Consider the following 16057-nt stretch of genomic DNA (forward strand, 5'->3'; position numbering starts at 1 on the left):
TGGGGGACCATATGGGATGATGGGGATCAAACTGCCTTATTGCTTGTGTCACTGCTCTGGCCCCACAAGGTTTAATTTTTTTGGAAGTGATTATAAGAATTTTGTGATGGAAAATTAACAAAAAAGGCAGATAAAGGTAATTGCTTAATAGTGCAGAGTATTTGCTCACTTTTAGTATGAACTTTTATACTATGCATATGTAGAAGAGGTTAAAATTAATTATTTTTTCTTCTTTTTCTTCTTTCTCCTCCTCCTTTTTCTTCTTTTCTCCTCTTCCTCTTTCTCTCTTTCTCTCCTTTTTCTTCCTCTTCCTCCTGTTCTTTCCTCCTCTCCTCATCTTTTTTCTCCTTTTTCCTCTTTTCTTTTTCATTTTCTTTTCTTCTTTCCTATTTCTCCTCCTCCTCATTTTGCAACACACCCCATAGTCCCATAGTGTTCAGGGCTTCCTCCTGGTTTTATGCTCAGTGATCACTCCTGGAGGAACATTTGAGATTCTGAGAAATGAACCTGGGCTGGTTGTATGCAAGGCAAACACTCTACCCACCGTACTAGGCTTGGAAGAGGGTTAACAATTTAATGATTTTTTTTTTTTTTTGCCTCATTCCCAATGTAGTAGGAAAGTACTGGTGTGTGCACAGGAGCTTGGGTCTGGTATCAGGAAACAGGGTTCAAATTCTGATTCTGCAACCATTAGCTCTTTCAACTTCAACAATAACAACGACAACAAAAAGGGATAATTTGTACCCCTGTTTCCTCATTATTTAAAAGAGAGAGTATCAATCTATTGAACTTTATTTTTGGTATGAGGTTATGCAAGTGGGATACTTTTTTATTTTATTTTATTTTATTTTTTGGTTTTTGGGTCACACCTGGCAGCGTTCAGGGGTTACTCCTGGCTCTACGCTCAGAAATCGCTTTTGGCAGGCTCAGGGGACCATATGGGATGCCGGGATTCGAACCACCATCTTTCCGCATGCAAGGCAAACACCTTACCTCCATGCTATCTCTCTGGCCCCGCATGTGGGATACTTTTGCGCAGCAATATAACTTCATGCATGGCAGAAAGCAAGTAATTTAATGTTAGATACTGATAACTCTTAATTTACCCAGTATTGATTTATAATATTTATCAATAGTAAAGTTGTCACCTTCAAGTGTTTGGGACTTAAAGAGACACATGAACAAGTATTATTGCTACCTTCACAGCTCAAGAAAATCCAAAGAATCCTTTGCTTCACAACCCTCCTTTTCAATATCTTGCTTGTTTATCATCCTATACTCCCATCACATCTAGATAAAGTAGAACATTAACTGTGGTATGGATGATTATGGAAGGTCTGATATCTAATTTTGGGCAATAGGCTTCTGACTATAATAGTAATATAGGGTTCATGTCTTTTAACTACTTATCTAGAACTACCTGCACGTGCTCTCTTTTAACTTAATGTTGTTTGGAGAAAATAAAAGATATACTAATAATAAACCCATAATGTAGAAGTTATGACATAGTTAACTTTAACTTATTTTATATATAAACTCCAGTTACTTTTGTACATTTGTGGCCTACTTGATACTGAGCTATTGAAACTGAATGTTGAGCACTGATAATACTAAAAACTTAATGGTTAGTTTGTGAATTTTCTTTACATAAGTGAGATATTCAATCCCTCACAACAGCCCCAAAATCTTTTCCTCTGGACATTTACTTAAAAACTTAACTATGGACCACTCAACAAAAGTGGGCTTCCCCCCCAGATTTAACTATTACATGATTACTTTTTTTTTTGTTTTGTTTTTGTTTTTTCCGGCCATACCGTTTGATGCTCAGGGGTTACTCCTGGCTAAGTGCTCAGAAATTGACCCTGGTTTGGGGGGACTATATGGGACGCCGGGGGATCGTGGTCGTGATCTTTCCTTGGCTAGCACTTGTAAGGCAGATACCCTACCTCTAGCGCCACCTTGCCGGCCCCACATGATTCTTTATTAAACATAACTGAAAAAAGATGAGATCACTTGTCTATTATGTATATATTTTTTAAACTTTATTCATTTATTGATTAATTGATTGATTGGTTTTTGGGCCACACCCAGCAGTGCTCAGGGGTTCCTCCTGGCTCTGCACTCAGAAGTCACCCCTGGCAGGTTGGGGGACCAAATTGGTGCCAGAAAACAAACCGGGTATTTCCTGGGTCGGCTGCATGTAAGGCAAATGCCTACTGCCGTGCTATCTCTCTGGCCCTATTATATAGTTTTCTACTGAATTTTGCATGGTTCTATAAATGTTTTTATCTTATATGTATAGCAAGTTTTTTAAACTTCATTTCAAAGTATAGCCTTGAAACAATGTTTTTTTTTTTCTTTCTGAAGTAATGCCAGGACATCTTACATCACAGATGTCTATATATCCAAAGATTCATTGTGCAGAAAAGAAATACAAAATATTCCTATTTAAAATATGATTATGTAAACAAAAGTGAAGATAGACAGATAAAAGAGAATAATAATGCTGCTACATTTAAATATATATTTGTTTTTAAATTCTGTAGCATTTCAATAAACCTAAAGAAAACCTCAGAGAAGAAACTATAAATGGTATATTAGATGTATGCACATTACTATAAATGGTATATTACATGTATGCACATTAAATATGCATATGGGGGGCCGGCGAGGTGGCGCTAGAGGTACGGTGTCTGCCTTGCAAGTGCTAGCCAAGGATTAGGACCACAGTTCGATCCCCCTGCGTCCCATATGGTCCCCCCAAGCCAGGGGCAATTTCTGAGCGCTTAGCCAGGAATAACCCCTGAGCATCAAATGGGTGTGGCCCGAAAAAAAAACAAATAAATATACATATGGTATCTGTAAATTTGGGAAGAACATTATTGCTTCCTATTGAAAACAGTCTGTTTTTCTGGTGGCGGCGCCGCGCGGTGTGGACGTCTTGTCTCTTGTCGCTGCCATGCCGTCTAAAGGGCCGCTGCAGTCCGTGCAGGTCTTCGGACGCAAGAAGACGGCCAGGGCCGTGGCGCACTGCAAGTGGGGCAATGGCCTCATCAAGGTGAACGGGCGGCCCCTGGAAATGATCGAGCCGCGCACGCTGCAGTACAAGCTCCTGGAGCCTGTTCTGCTGCTGGGCAAGGAGCGATTTGCCGGTGTGGACATCCGCGTCCGGGTGAAAGGGGGTGGTCATGTGGCTCAGATCTATGCCATCCGCCAGTCCATCTCCAAAGCCTTGGTGGCCTATTACCAGAAATATGTGGATGAGGCCTCCAAGAAGGAGATCAAAGACATCCTCATTCAATACGACCGGACCCTGCTGGTAGCTGATCCCAGGCGCTGCGAGTCCAAAAAGTTTGGAGGACCTGGAGCCCGTGCTTATCCTACCGATAAGCTGGTCTCCCTGTTGGTTCATCTTTCTAATAAAGGGTTTTGGGACTTGCAAAAAAAAAAAAAAAAAAAAAAAAAAAAAAAAAAAACCACAAAAAAACCAACAAAAACAGTCTAACTGTGAAGAGGAAGATTCAGAAATGGGGTATTCATTACTTAGAATCTAGAGTCAATCAACCCTTATACTTTAACAAAGTAAAATAAAAATAAGGCTTTAATGATTTATGGCAAAAGTTTTCAGATGATTCACAGATGTAATTTTTCTTTATATTCCCTTCAAGATTCAAATATACATTTATGTCAATGCCTATAAAAAGAAATAGACTCAGATGTTAAATAATTAATGAGATGTGTAATAATGGTGGAGTAGAACTTGAGCCCAAAATATTCCTCAGAAATTTTATGCTTTTCAAGAAAAGGGAGGCTTTAATGAAATGTAGTCTAATTATTGCACAGGCTACCAAATAATTACATGAATAACTATTTGTACTATAAAGGAGGGCTAGGGCTTGAACTATTCTGGGGAGGCAGAAAAGCTTTCCCCAAAGGCAATGTTTAGCTGTAATCTACAGGATAATTATAAGTTGTTTTTTTTTTTTTTTTTTTTTTGACATCAAATACATCATTCCAACACCAACTAACTGCTATTCAATACAGTTTTGACACTGCCTGGAGTTGGTACTGACCTCACAAGTTAAGGAGTTAGTGCCATGAGACTGCCCATATTTCTAATCCTAGTGACAAATGAAATTCCCAGGCTATGCACATTTCTGTCTAACTGAATACAGTTTTGGAGGTTTTCATGACCTCTCACTCAAGTTTGATAATTCACTAAACTGACTCATAGAACTCACAGATACCAAGGCTACAGTACAGTTTTATTTTAAAGGCTACAGCACAGTCATAGTCAAATTGAAGAGCAAGATATTGGTGCTTAGTGGGTTGGTAGAGGCACCCTACTTTCTCTGGGTGGCCCACCGGAAGATCACCAATCTTGCATTTTCCCAAGGATGTTGCTTGAAACTTTTATTCAAGCTTTATTCCATAGACATAGTCAATTAAATCACTAGTTATTGGTGAATGAGCTCAATTTCTAGCTCTGCGCTCCTCCCCATTGGCAAGAGATGGTAGAGTAGTGGATAACATGCAGAGAGATATGACCTGAATATTTTAAATATTTTAAACTTCTTTTCATCTGCTTTTCTAGCAAGCAGACTACATCCTTCCCTTTAAGAGATGAATCTTCTCATGAGCACATATGGACACTTTTTATCAGTTGAAATTCCAAGGCTTGTGGCATCTCTGCACTGATAACCAGGGATAAAGGTTAAATATTTCTATTTCATTTTCCTGAGTTTAATTATGTAGTCATATACAATTAGCAAAATAGGCTATTCCGATTCTCAAAGAATTTATTACTGTGATGTTGACTAGACATCTGATAGAGCCAGTTGGGATTTTGGGATCCCTGAGAACGCACTAAACTCTCTACTCTTGTCAGCCAGTGTGTGAGCATTCAGAATTAGCAGTGCAATCCCATTTCTGATCCATATAGGCTTTTTTTCCATTGAGAAGCTTTTGCTCAAAGGTTCTCCACTGACCTTCCATGTTTTTATAAGACCTGTATGGCAGTCTGAGACTCTTGTTCTTTAGTGATTCTTCCACCTCTCTTGTAAAAAGTCAGACTTATTCATGTGCGTTGGGTTATTTTCCCATTATCTTCACAGACTTAAAACCCAGAAAATCCCTTGACTTCTCAATGGCTTCTCAGAGAGGTGGGGAGCCAATGAGGGGTGGAGGAGAGGGAGAAGCAAAGAAGCTAGTTTCTCCTGATCTACAGTGCCTTGGAGTTTGATCTCTACCATTTGAAATTTTGGGGAGCTGTGTGAGGCATCAGCTTAGAGGGAGAGATTGTTCTTTGTAGAAAAAGGAAAGTCATCTTTGGCCTGTATTCAGGTTTCCCAGGTTCCTCATATATTCTCAAAGGAATAAAATTCAGGAGGAGACACATACATAATGAAATAAAATGGTTCATTAAGGAAATGTGGAGGGAGAGAGGGAGAAGGAAGGGAGAGAGAAAAAGCAAACAGGGGAAACTTGTTCTACAGACAGCTTTGGCTTCTTTAGAGAGGAGGAAACAGAAGCTATTTTTATTAAGGAAAAACAGGAATTAGCATATTCTTCTTTTTTTTTTGTTTTTTTTTTTTTTTGTTTGTTTGTTTTTCATTTGATGTTCAGGGGTTACTCCTGGCTAAGTGCTCAGAAATTGCCCCTGGCTTGGGGGGGAGGATTGAACCTCAGTCTTTCTTGGCTAGACACCTTACCTCTAGCGCCACCTCGCTGGCCCCAGGAATTAGCATTTCTAGTTGAGATATGGGTATCTCCTGAATGAGGATGCTTCTTACTTGCTTTAGCAGATTGATTTTACAGAGTTTTTCCTGATCTGCCCCTGCTGGGTGTTTTCTATGTAGGAAAAAAAAATCTTTGCTAGTGTATTGTCAAAGGGAAAGAATTTTTAATTTTTAGTGATGTTTTAATTACCTATTTAGTCTTTTTGTTTCTGCTGAAGTTTCTCCTCTCCTGAAAGGAGTCAGGTTTCTCTGAATGGTCATTCTGCAGTCTCATCAGACCTTACTCCAGCATCAGCTAAGGGGATTTAGTCTTCATTTTATTGAGCTGGGTTTTGGACTAGTGATAGAGTACATTACTTAGATCAAGTATTGGTTTTACTACTTACCCTAGAAATTCATTGCCAGCCTTCCAACCCATCTACTTGCCTACTTTAATCATATCTTATCGTCTGCTCTTAGGTGGACCCAGTCTTGTACAAGCTTAAAAATATGCCTTACCCTGATCACCAAGGACATAGTCCCAGACCTTGCTATGTCCCTGTTCTGGGAAAACTATACCTTTTTCTTCCTGTTTTCCTTACTCTAAATTTAATAGTTTTTAAAGCTTGTTTAAATCACATAGTTTATTTGGAAACAAATAAAAGCCATTAAACTGATTTATTTGGAATCAAACTTGAGAAATAGATGGGTGGAAGGTGCACATAATAGCACTTGCCTTATGTAATTCTCCAGAGATCAGCAGACTCTGTGCATAATCACTGGAATATCTCTCATCAGTTTCTACCAAAGAGGGAACAGTGGGAATGAAGGCATGTTGTTTCCTGGGCTTGCTGATTTTCTCCATTTGGACATTCTAGCTCCCTGATAATTTTGCAAATATTAATGTTTGAATATTAATGTCTTCACACTCTGGAGAAGGAAATTAGAATTTTCATACAAATATTTTTTTTCTTTTCATCATCAGACTTTTCAAGAGAATGAAAGTATAATAAAACTCTATCTGTTAACAGCCAATTCCTGTCTCTTTTCTTCATAAAAGCATTATTTAATACATTTAATACATTAGTATTAAACATTATTAAATACACTCTAGGATGTAAGGCAGTGTAGTTATTAAGTATCAGTTCGATTTTCAAAAACAGTGCTATTTAGGAGCCAGAGAGATAGCATGGAGGTAAGGCATTTTGCCTTGCATGCAGAAGGATGGTGGTTCGAATCCCGGCATCCCATTTAGTTCCCCTGAGCCTGCCAGGAGCAATTTCTGAGCGTAGAGTCAGGAGTAACCCTTGAGCGCTGCTAGGTGTGACTCCCCCCACCCCCCCAAAAAAAAAACAAAAACAAAAAAACAACCCAGTGCTATTTAGTATGGGGTATATAATCTAAATCCTGAAGTACAAATTTTATGTCTAAAATCAAGAACTGATGTCTTTCTTATTTGAATACAAGCTATTCACACAAAACATTAAAACCTTTAAAATTTAAAGCAAGTTTTCATAAACTTATATGAACTCAAGAACTGCTTTTGTTACTCAATCACTTTAATGACTTCTCTTCTGTTTCCTTACAGGTCTATGAGAAAATAAGCTTTTGCCTGTAGACTAATGGCACGAAAGCATGAGACTGTTTACTCTGGAAATAGAGAACTTGTTAGTGCCAAAATTCTCTAGTAATATGATAAGATAGTTCAGAGTTCATAGAAAATGGGTCATTGATTATAACAAGTAATATTGGTGACAAAATAGTGATGGTTATTCATTTGAGGACTATTTAACTCAGTTTCCAGACAAGATTCAAATACATTCACAAAGTTTTGTGAAATATCAGAGTAATGCTTATTAATAATGTATGGTTCGGGGCCGGGCGGTGGCGCTAAAGGTAAGGTGCCTGACTTGCCTGCGCTAGCCTTGGACGGACCGCGGTTCGATCCCCCGGTGTCCCATATGGTCCCCCAAGCCAGGAGCAACTTCTGAGCACATAGCCAGGAGTAACCCCTGAGCGTTACTGGGTGTGGCCCAAAAACCAAAAAAAAAAAAAATAATAATGTATGGTTCATTGAATGGGGAAGATAACTGAGTGATATCAGATTTTACTACCAAATGAACCAGTAGAGCTCTGCCTACTTGATTTTTGGAATGAGAAATGTGATGAAGCATTTGTAGTAATGTGATTGCCAAGAAAAAACTAGTTGTGACTTGGGATAATTAAACAGGATAACCCTAAAGATAACAAAATCAATGGTCAATAAGATGAGCTCCTATATGACTCATAGACTTGTGAATATCATATACAGTATAAATATTTTTTATCACAGTAAACATTTTGCTGCTTTATAGAAGTTGAGATTGAATCTTGAGAGATTAAATGATTTCTAGTATTTCATGACCAGTTCTCAAACCTGACTTTGTCTATCTGCCAAAGTTAGTATACTGAACTTCATGTAGAGCTGGTAGAGGGAATGTAGCTAATTTGTCATTTTCATATGAAAAAAATATAAATTTTTTGGTACACTGGTACTGTAGAAGCAGTAATGTCATGTTTAGAGTTTCTAAATAAATAGCAAAATTTTACAAAAGCAGTTTCTGTGGACATTTTTTAAAGTTTAAAATATTTTAAAAAGTTGTACTTCAGAAAGCAAGGTTACAAAGTCTTTATATACTGATTTTTATATTAATGGTTTTGATAGTTTCTTCTAGTATAGGGAGGGCTTGCATCAGTTCTCTCACTGCCATTATGACTGAGAAAATCAAACAGCATAAGCCTTCCAATGATCTTTTAGAAGTTTATGATCTAGTTCATGTATGGGTATATAAGAAGATAAAAAAGCACCCCAAAAGCCCACACAACAATTTTCACCCTGCCTATGTACAATGCTTTCTGACATTTTTATTCTTACTTGCCTAAAATAAATCAACTAAATTGATTTCATGACCCATTAGTGGGTTAACACCTCCACTAGGAAAAGCACAGTTCTATGCATGACAGAAGTAATTGTTGGAGTAGAGAGGAAAAGACATTTTAGTTTGGTTAGAAGAGAAAAAAGACATTTTAGTTGGTTGGATCAAATTTATCTTTCTGTTTATTAAGCAGTAGGGTAGAAATTTATAGCTCTGTTTAGAATTAATTTCCAACTTTCCTGACAAGATTCCAAACTCCTTATTATGGTCTATATTTGTAATCTGCCAAGTCTTGGGGAGCAATCATTTTTGTTCAAATACGATATCATCAAAAATGGGTATTTCTCAAAAAGTCTCTGACAGCCGAAACAGTGAAACAATAAATCAATGGAATGATGAAAGCTTGAAAACACATAATACCTATAATAATCAGCAGAAGCACAGAAAAAAATGAGGAAAAAAAAAACAGTTCAATTACACAGTAAGGTTACTTACTTCAAAGTCAGCAGAGTACTGTATGGTTTATACATATTGTTAAGGTTAATTGCATTTATTTAAAAAAGTATTTGAATCTGAAACAAAAGCTTAACAGAAAAAAAAATCATCAAAAGGAGACTGCATTGAAGGGTCTGCTCTGTATCAAAAGAATCAGCAGATGATGGTTCCTTTGTTCTGAAGCCTTTGTCATTCCCCCACCCCCATAGGAACACTTAAAAGACCAGCCATTAACATCCTCAGGAAAAACTGAAGACATTTACCATCATTAAAAGCACCAGTATAGCTCAGGGATTGTTTTATTGTAGGCCAAGTGAGAGTGAAAATCCTGTGCTACCTAATATTATAAAGCAATATGAGCTCCACTTTAAGAAGTTTTACTTTGAATACTTATTTTAAAATAAGTAAATAAGAAGAATGGTTTTCTCTGATTATTTAAATAAAATCTACTTATTATAAACTTAAACATCACACAAATAATAAAACATTCTTTGGAATTCCCATTCTTAGAAATACATTATTTATTTATTTTTTGTTTTTGGGTCACACCCAGCAGCGCTCAGGGGTTACCCATGGCTCTATGCTCAGAAATCGCCCCCTGGAAAGCACAGGGGACCATATGGGATGCTGGGATTTGAACCACTGTCCTTCTGCATGCAAGGCAAAAACCCCTACCTTCATGCTATCTCCCTGGCCAGAAAGAAATACTTTAATCAGTTGCATATAAAGGTGGAAGAAGGTAATGGGGAGAACTTGTTTTTATTTTATAGTGTTTGCTATCATATTGGCAGATGCTGTTTTTCACATTGGCTTCTAATTTAATTGTATAAAGAACCTTTGTTTTAACAGTGGAAACTTGTACAATCTGTAATGTAGTGTTCTTATCAAGTAGGTTTAATTTGAATAGCTAATCATGAGGAAAATATTTCAATATGCTCCCAGAAAAATTGTTTTACTTCTGAGCTGTGGGTCCTTGAGTATTTTATGGAAGATATGCATACACAACTCCAAATGTTTTTGAAATTATGATTTTATGGTTTATGTGGTACAAGATCTCCCCTCAATGTCCAGTTCTCTTTACCCAGGTGTGAGGTCACTCATCATGCCTTATTTACTGTTCGGGGTCCAGGGTGTGATTTCCTACTAGCAGAAACTGAGCCATTCCCTTACTGTGCACCTGTCTGCAGTGTATGAGGAGCTAGACCTGTCTGCTCTGTATTTGACCTAGAGAAAAGTTTCCAAGTCTGGGGTATTCAGCTGACACCTAGTAACCTGTGTCTCCTGGCAGAAACGTGCTCTTCTGTAGTCTGTCACTAGGTCCCAAGGGGCATCGCTTAGTGACTTCTTGTCCCCTTAGCTTTTCTTCTTTGGCCATGACCAAGTGTAAAATAATGAGAAGTTCTGCTGTCTTGACACACAGCAGGGTGCAGGTGAGCTGACAAAAAAAGATGTTGCCCAGCAACGTTTTTGTAATTTTATAAATTTTATAATTTTCCACTCCAGGCCATTTCTATTATTTAAATCTTACCCTTTGGTGGATGAGACTTAAAAGGGTTAATTAATGAGGTTATGGTGAAGTATCCAATAAATACTGTTAAGACAATGCAGCTGGTGTAAAGAGAGGGCTAGAGAGGTGTGATCACAGGTAAAGCTCTTGCTTAGCACACAGCTTGATTTAGGTTTCATCTCTGGTCCCACATATGGCTATTCCCATCCATAGTCCTGCCAGGAGTGATTACTGAGCACAGACCAGAAATAAACCCTTGAGCATAAGCTAACCAAACTAATGAAAAGACCAGTTGGTTATATAGCTCTGGCAAATATATGCATTTATATTTAGGTATTGATAAACTTCATTTCTGAGGCTGAGAAGACTCATGATCTGTATACAAGCTGGAGTATTGGAGGGACAGTTATGAAGGCCTGAAAGTCAGGCAGTTGGTGGTAGAGATTCCATTCTGGGCATGAAGGTTGAGGAGTAGGTGCAGAGAGAGCAGAAGCTGCACATTCCACCTTAGCAGACAGACAGTGACATCAATTTTTCTTGGGGAACCCCTCTCCTATTGTTTTAAATAGGTTCTTGATGGCTTGGTTTAAGCTTATTCCATCTTGTGGAAGAGGATTTGCTTTGTTTAATTCATTAGTTCATAGGTTAATTCCTGCCTTAGATACTCTAATATTTAGAAATAATGCTAACATCTCAAATAAAAATCATAGTAAAACACCCAGGGAAAATGTTGAGCTAGATATTTGAGTATCCTATGGTTCAGTCATATGGAATTAACATTCAAACCTGGACTCTTCAAAATGTTAGTCATGAAAATAATGGAAGTTATACTGTCCAGGACCAGGGAGATGGTTCAAAATGTAATATACCTCTTGGATTCATCCTGAGCATCACTAGTTTAACCCTTCTGAATATCACTGGGTGTGAACCCAAAGTCATATGAAACAAGTATACCAGGCCAGGGAGAGTAGAAAGGGGTGGTCCAAGCACCTCAATCATGGTTGGAGAACCTCTCTCTTTTCCCCTCACCCTAAATGTGTCCTTATAGTCCTAGGCATGCCATATCATTGGATCAAGGATAAGACAGAGAATGCAGGGACATTAAAAAAAACAATTAGAAAAATATGGAAATGTGAATAGGACTGAATAGCAAACATCACACATTTATCTTTATGCTCTTAGATGTTAGTAGTTTTAGTAGAAGATTTTCTTGGTTCATATGAGATAGATATTGCAGGGGTAATGGTACTCTTTTGGCTTCAACATTTTAGGACAGAAGCTAGAGTGATAATTCAGTAGGTATAGGTATAGGAATAGGTTGGGTCCCCAGGACCCTATGTGGTTCCCAAGCTCCACCAGGACTGATTCCTGAACACAGAATCAAAAGTAATACCTGGGCATCACAAGGTGTGGCCCAAAAGCCAGAAAAAAACTTTAGAACAAGAGGGGTAAGAAATAAATGTGGCAAAATTAACAACTGGGTATATGTGTATATATATATAATGTAGTTTTCATTTTAATAGTATTAATTTACTATAAGTAAACTATAAGTTTAAAATGTTAAAATTGAAGAAAATGCAATTTTGAATACCACCCTAAAGTTTATTGGATTTGTCATGAAGTTATGTACTATAATTTAGGGCAGCTTACCTTTGGTATTCTATTATTTCAACACATAGTTTAAGAGGAAAGACCTGGACTCAGAACTATGCTGTCTTATAAAGGAATTCCATTTAGTAATTTTTTGAAGTTGGGGAGGTAGGGCACACCCAGCAGTGATCCAGAATGTTGTTTTTTCTGAGCTCAGGGATCACTAATGGCAGTGCTTCCTTGGAAATCCATATGAGATGCTGGGGATTCAACCTGTGTTGGATGCAAGCCAGGCAAGTGCCCTATACCCTGTACTATCTCTCCAGCTCTGTTTAACTTTTCACAAAATTTTATAATCCAAACTACTTTGAGGGCTGGAGAGATAAGTACAGCAGGTAGTGTACTTGCTTTGCACATGCCAATCAAGGTCCAATCCAAGCACCCAGCATGGTCTCCCCATACCCCTCCAGTAGTGATCCCTGAGCAATACTCAGGATACTCCCCCAAAATAAAACAAAACAAAACACCACAAAGCCAGACACTGTTCAATCAGTGGTTGTTATTCCTTGTACATAGGACTAAGAACGAGAAACCAGGATAGAAATATTAAGGGAGAGCAGAATCAGGGATGTGAAAAAAAATCAGAAAAACTAAGTTTCCTGTACTGCAGAAGTTTCATCAGAGGGATTCAGTCACAGCTGAAAATTAATGTGGATATTATTAGAGATTCAGAGATTTGTTATATTACCTACAAATGATTTGGTATCTATTATATTTAATATTTGAATAACATAGTTTATATACAACAGATATCCGTGCATAGATGTCTTTAGCAAGAAGCCTCTTTGGACTAGGTTTTTGGAAATCAGTGATCTGGGACTATGCAGTATAAACAATAGGCAAGCACAGTAGCACATTTACTTCTTAGTATTTTGCTGAAAGACAAAGGAATTAATTCTGTGCTTCTTTGGGTTTTTCAAAAACTAGACATATAATCACACAAGCATCAGACAAATTATTAAAATAAAGAGTCAAAGTAGTTTCATAATCATAAGCTTGGAAGCTGGAGTTATATCCTAGTGGACTGAAGCTCATGCTTTGTGTGCATGAACCCCTAGCAAGGCAAAGAGTGGTGCCTGAGCACCAAGCAGCAAGTATTCTTTGTGTACTGCCAGGTATTGCTCCCAAAGAAAGCAAAGCAACAGTAGTAATGATACTGCTATTATTTCTTCTATAAATGAGAGTGACCAGAAAATATTGAGTATCTCAATGGTTTCATCTTTATTTTCATATTGAGGTACTTCTGATTTGCAGGATTAATATACTTTGGGGTACAATTTTACACTCCTTAAAATGTAGTGTGTATGCCACCACACACACACACACACACACACACACACACACACACACACACACACACACACACACACACGTACTAAACTGCATCCTGAACTTCTTTCAGCCTTTGATTTTCTTCCCTGCTCTCCAACGGATTACCTGAGTTTTGTGGCCAGAGTTCAAGATTTTTAAAAATTTTGTTCCCTTGCTTTGCTTCTCTGTTCTCATATCATACATGAGTGAGATAATCTAATATTTATCTTTCTGGATTATTTATCTTCATATGATCTCCATCTATTGTATGGCACAAGACAAGGTTTTAACTTTTTTTCATAGCTAAGTGGTGTTCTTATAGCTAAATGATGTTCTATTGTGTATTTCCACATCTTCATTATCTATTCATATTTTGTTGGACACATTATTTCTAGATCTTGACTATTGCAAATAGTATTGTAGGATCATAGGTATGAAAATATACCTTTACAAATGAGTGCTTTCCTGTATTTTTTTGAATGGATAATTAAGACCTGGGATGCTGTATTATCTGATGCATCTATTTTGATTTTTAAATATTAATTTTTGTTCTTTTGATTGAGTACCCAACAGTGCTCAGGGCTTAATACTGGCTCTGCTCTCAGGGATCATTCCTGGAAGGACTTGTGTGGGAAGTGGAAGGGAATATGTGCTACTGGAGATCTATATAATCCCTGTACTATCTGTTTGACCCAAGTACATTTATTTCCAATATTTGGAGAAGTATTCATTCTATTTTTCATAGCGATTGGACCAGTTTAGAGTTCTACTAACTGTATTTATTATTCTCAACACCTTTGTCCTGACCAACTTCTTAATCTTTTGGATATAGGTTGCTTTAACAGGTGTGAGTGATAAATAATCTAATTGTCAGGTACCATGTGTAAATAACTTAGATAGAGAATTGGGAAGGAGAAGGGAAGAACATACAGGGATATCAGGAATGCACAGTAAACTAAGGTCTGTAGATTTAAATTCTACCTTCTCAATTGAAAAGACAAGAATGTGGCCAGGAAGGTGGCCCTAGAGGTAAGGTGTCTGCCTTGCAAGCGCTAGCGTAGGATGGACCGCAGTTCGATCCCCTGGCGTCCCATATGGTCCCCCCAAGCCAGGAGCCATTTCTGAGCGCATAGCCAGGAGTAACCCCTGAGCATCAAACGAGTGTGGCCCAAAAACCAAAAACCAAAAAAAAAAAAGAAAACAAACAAACAAACAAACAAAAAACAAAAAAAAAAACAGAAAAAAAAAAGAAAAGACAAGGAAAATAGGTCATCCTCATAAAGTGAAAGAGATGTACTTACAGAAGATTTACAGGTAAATACCTTTAAAAATTTTTAAGCCATACTAGTCAGTATTGGTGGAGGTTGTGGTGGTGATGAGTGTGGGCTATTCCAGGCCTTGTGCTCTGGGGTTGTTCCTGGCAATCCTTGGGGACAGTACAATGCCAGGAATCAAACCTAAGCCTCTTGTATATGAAGAGTACTCAGCCATTGAGCTATCTGTCTGACCCCACAAGTATATTTTTAAAAGGAAACATCCACAGAGCCTTCAAAGTCCTTCCTAAAAATAAACTTTGCAAAAAAAAAAAAAAAAAAAAGGCTTTGTTTTTGGTGTCAGATTTTTGGTGCCTTACAGTTCTCATACTTTAAGCTTAAGATTATAAATTATTATCTTTAGTTTATAGGTTTAAAAATAGAAAAGCTTAAATAGGTAGTAAGAAACAGAATGTGAGTGCTTGCTTCGGCAGCACATATACTAAAATTGGAACAATACAGAGAAGATTAGCATGGCCCCTGCAAAAGATGACACGCAAATTCGTGAAGTGTTCCATATTTAAAAAAAAAAAGAAAGAAAGAAACAGAATGTGAGTTGAAAGCAAGCATTTTGGCAATAGTTTACATGTATGGTGCTAGTTGTGTAGGCATCAGCTTCTGCATTTCTGATCTGATATTTCTGGTTTTTTTTTCTATTCCATATACTTTATTGACACGAGAGTTACCTGAACACCAGCTAACTCTTCAGGCTTCTAGGGAAAGAAAAAGCAATTAAAAAATTTTTTTTTTGTTGTTGTTTATTTCCATCTTAGTGAGCTTTCATAGAAATTTTTAATGTCTCTCATGTATCTCAACTCCCCAAGCTTAATAACACAGTCATACCTAGCCTTGAAGAGGATTGAAGAATATATTCTTTCCATAGGTCACACTTTTGTCAACCTGAATAATATTTAACTCCTTTTAGCAGGAATGCAAAAATGAATTATCATGTGTGTCCATTCTCTCTCCTAGTTTTTGTTTTTTACTCATTTTTGGTCACACTGATGGTAGTTAAGGCTTATTCTTTGCCCTGCTTTTAGGTATCACTCCTGGTAAGTTTAGGAAACCATATACAATGTTGTTGATCTAACATAGGCCAGCAGTTTGCAGGACAAGTGTCCTACCTACTGTACTATTGTTCTGGTTCCC

At 37.5% G+C, this 16057-nt stretch overlaps 1 non-coding gene and 1 pseudogene across 1 annotated transcript; both read left to right on the forward strand.

Moving 5' to 3' along the window:
- The first annotated feature begins 2924 nt into the window (after positions 1-2924).
- On the forward strand, positions 2925-3433 carry LOC126016296 (40S ribosomal protein S16-like; annotated as a pseudogene).
- Positions 3434-15326: 11893 nt separating this feature from the next.
- On the forward strand, positions 15327-15432 carry LOC126016991 (U6 spliceosomal RNA). The gene has a single exon (XR_007498670.1). It is a non-coding gene; the product is annotated as a U6 spliceosomal RNA (small nuclear RNA).
- Positions 15433-16057: the final 625 nt, after the last annotated feature.

The sequence above is a fragment of the Suncus etruscus genome, chromosome 8, assembly GCF_024139225.1.
Source record: "Suncus etruscus isolate mSunEtr1 chromosome 8, mSunEtr1.pri.cur, whole genome shotgun sequence".
NCBI classification, from domain to species: domain Eukaryota; kingdom Metazoa; phylum Chordata; class Mammalia; order Eulipotyphla; family Soricidae; genus Suncus; species Suncus etruscus.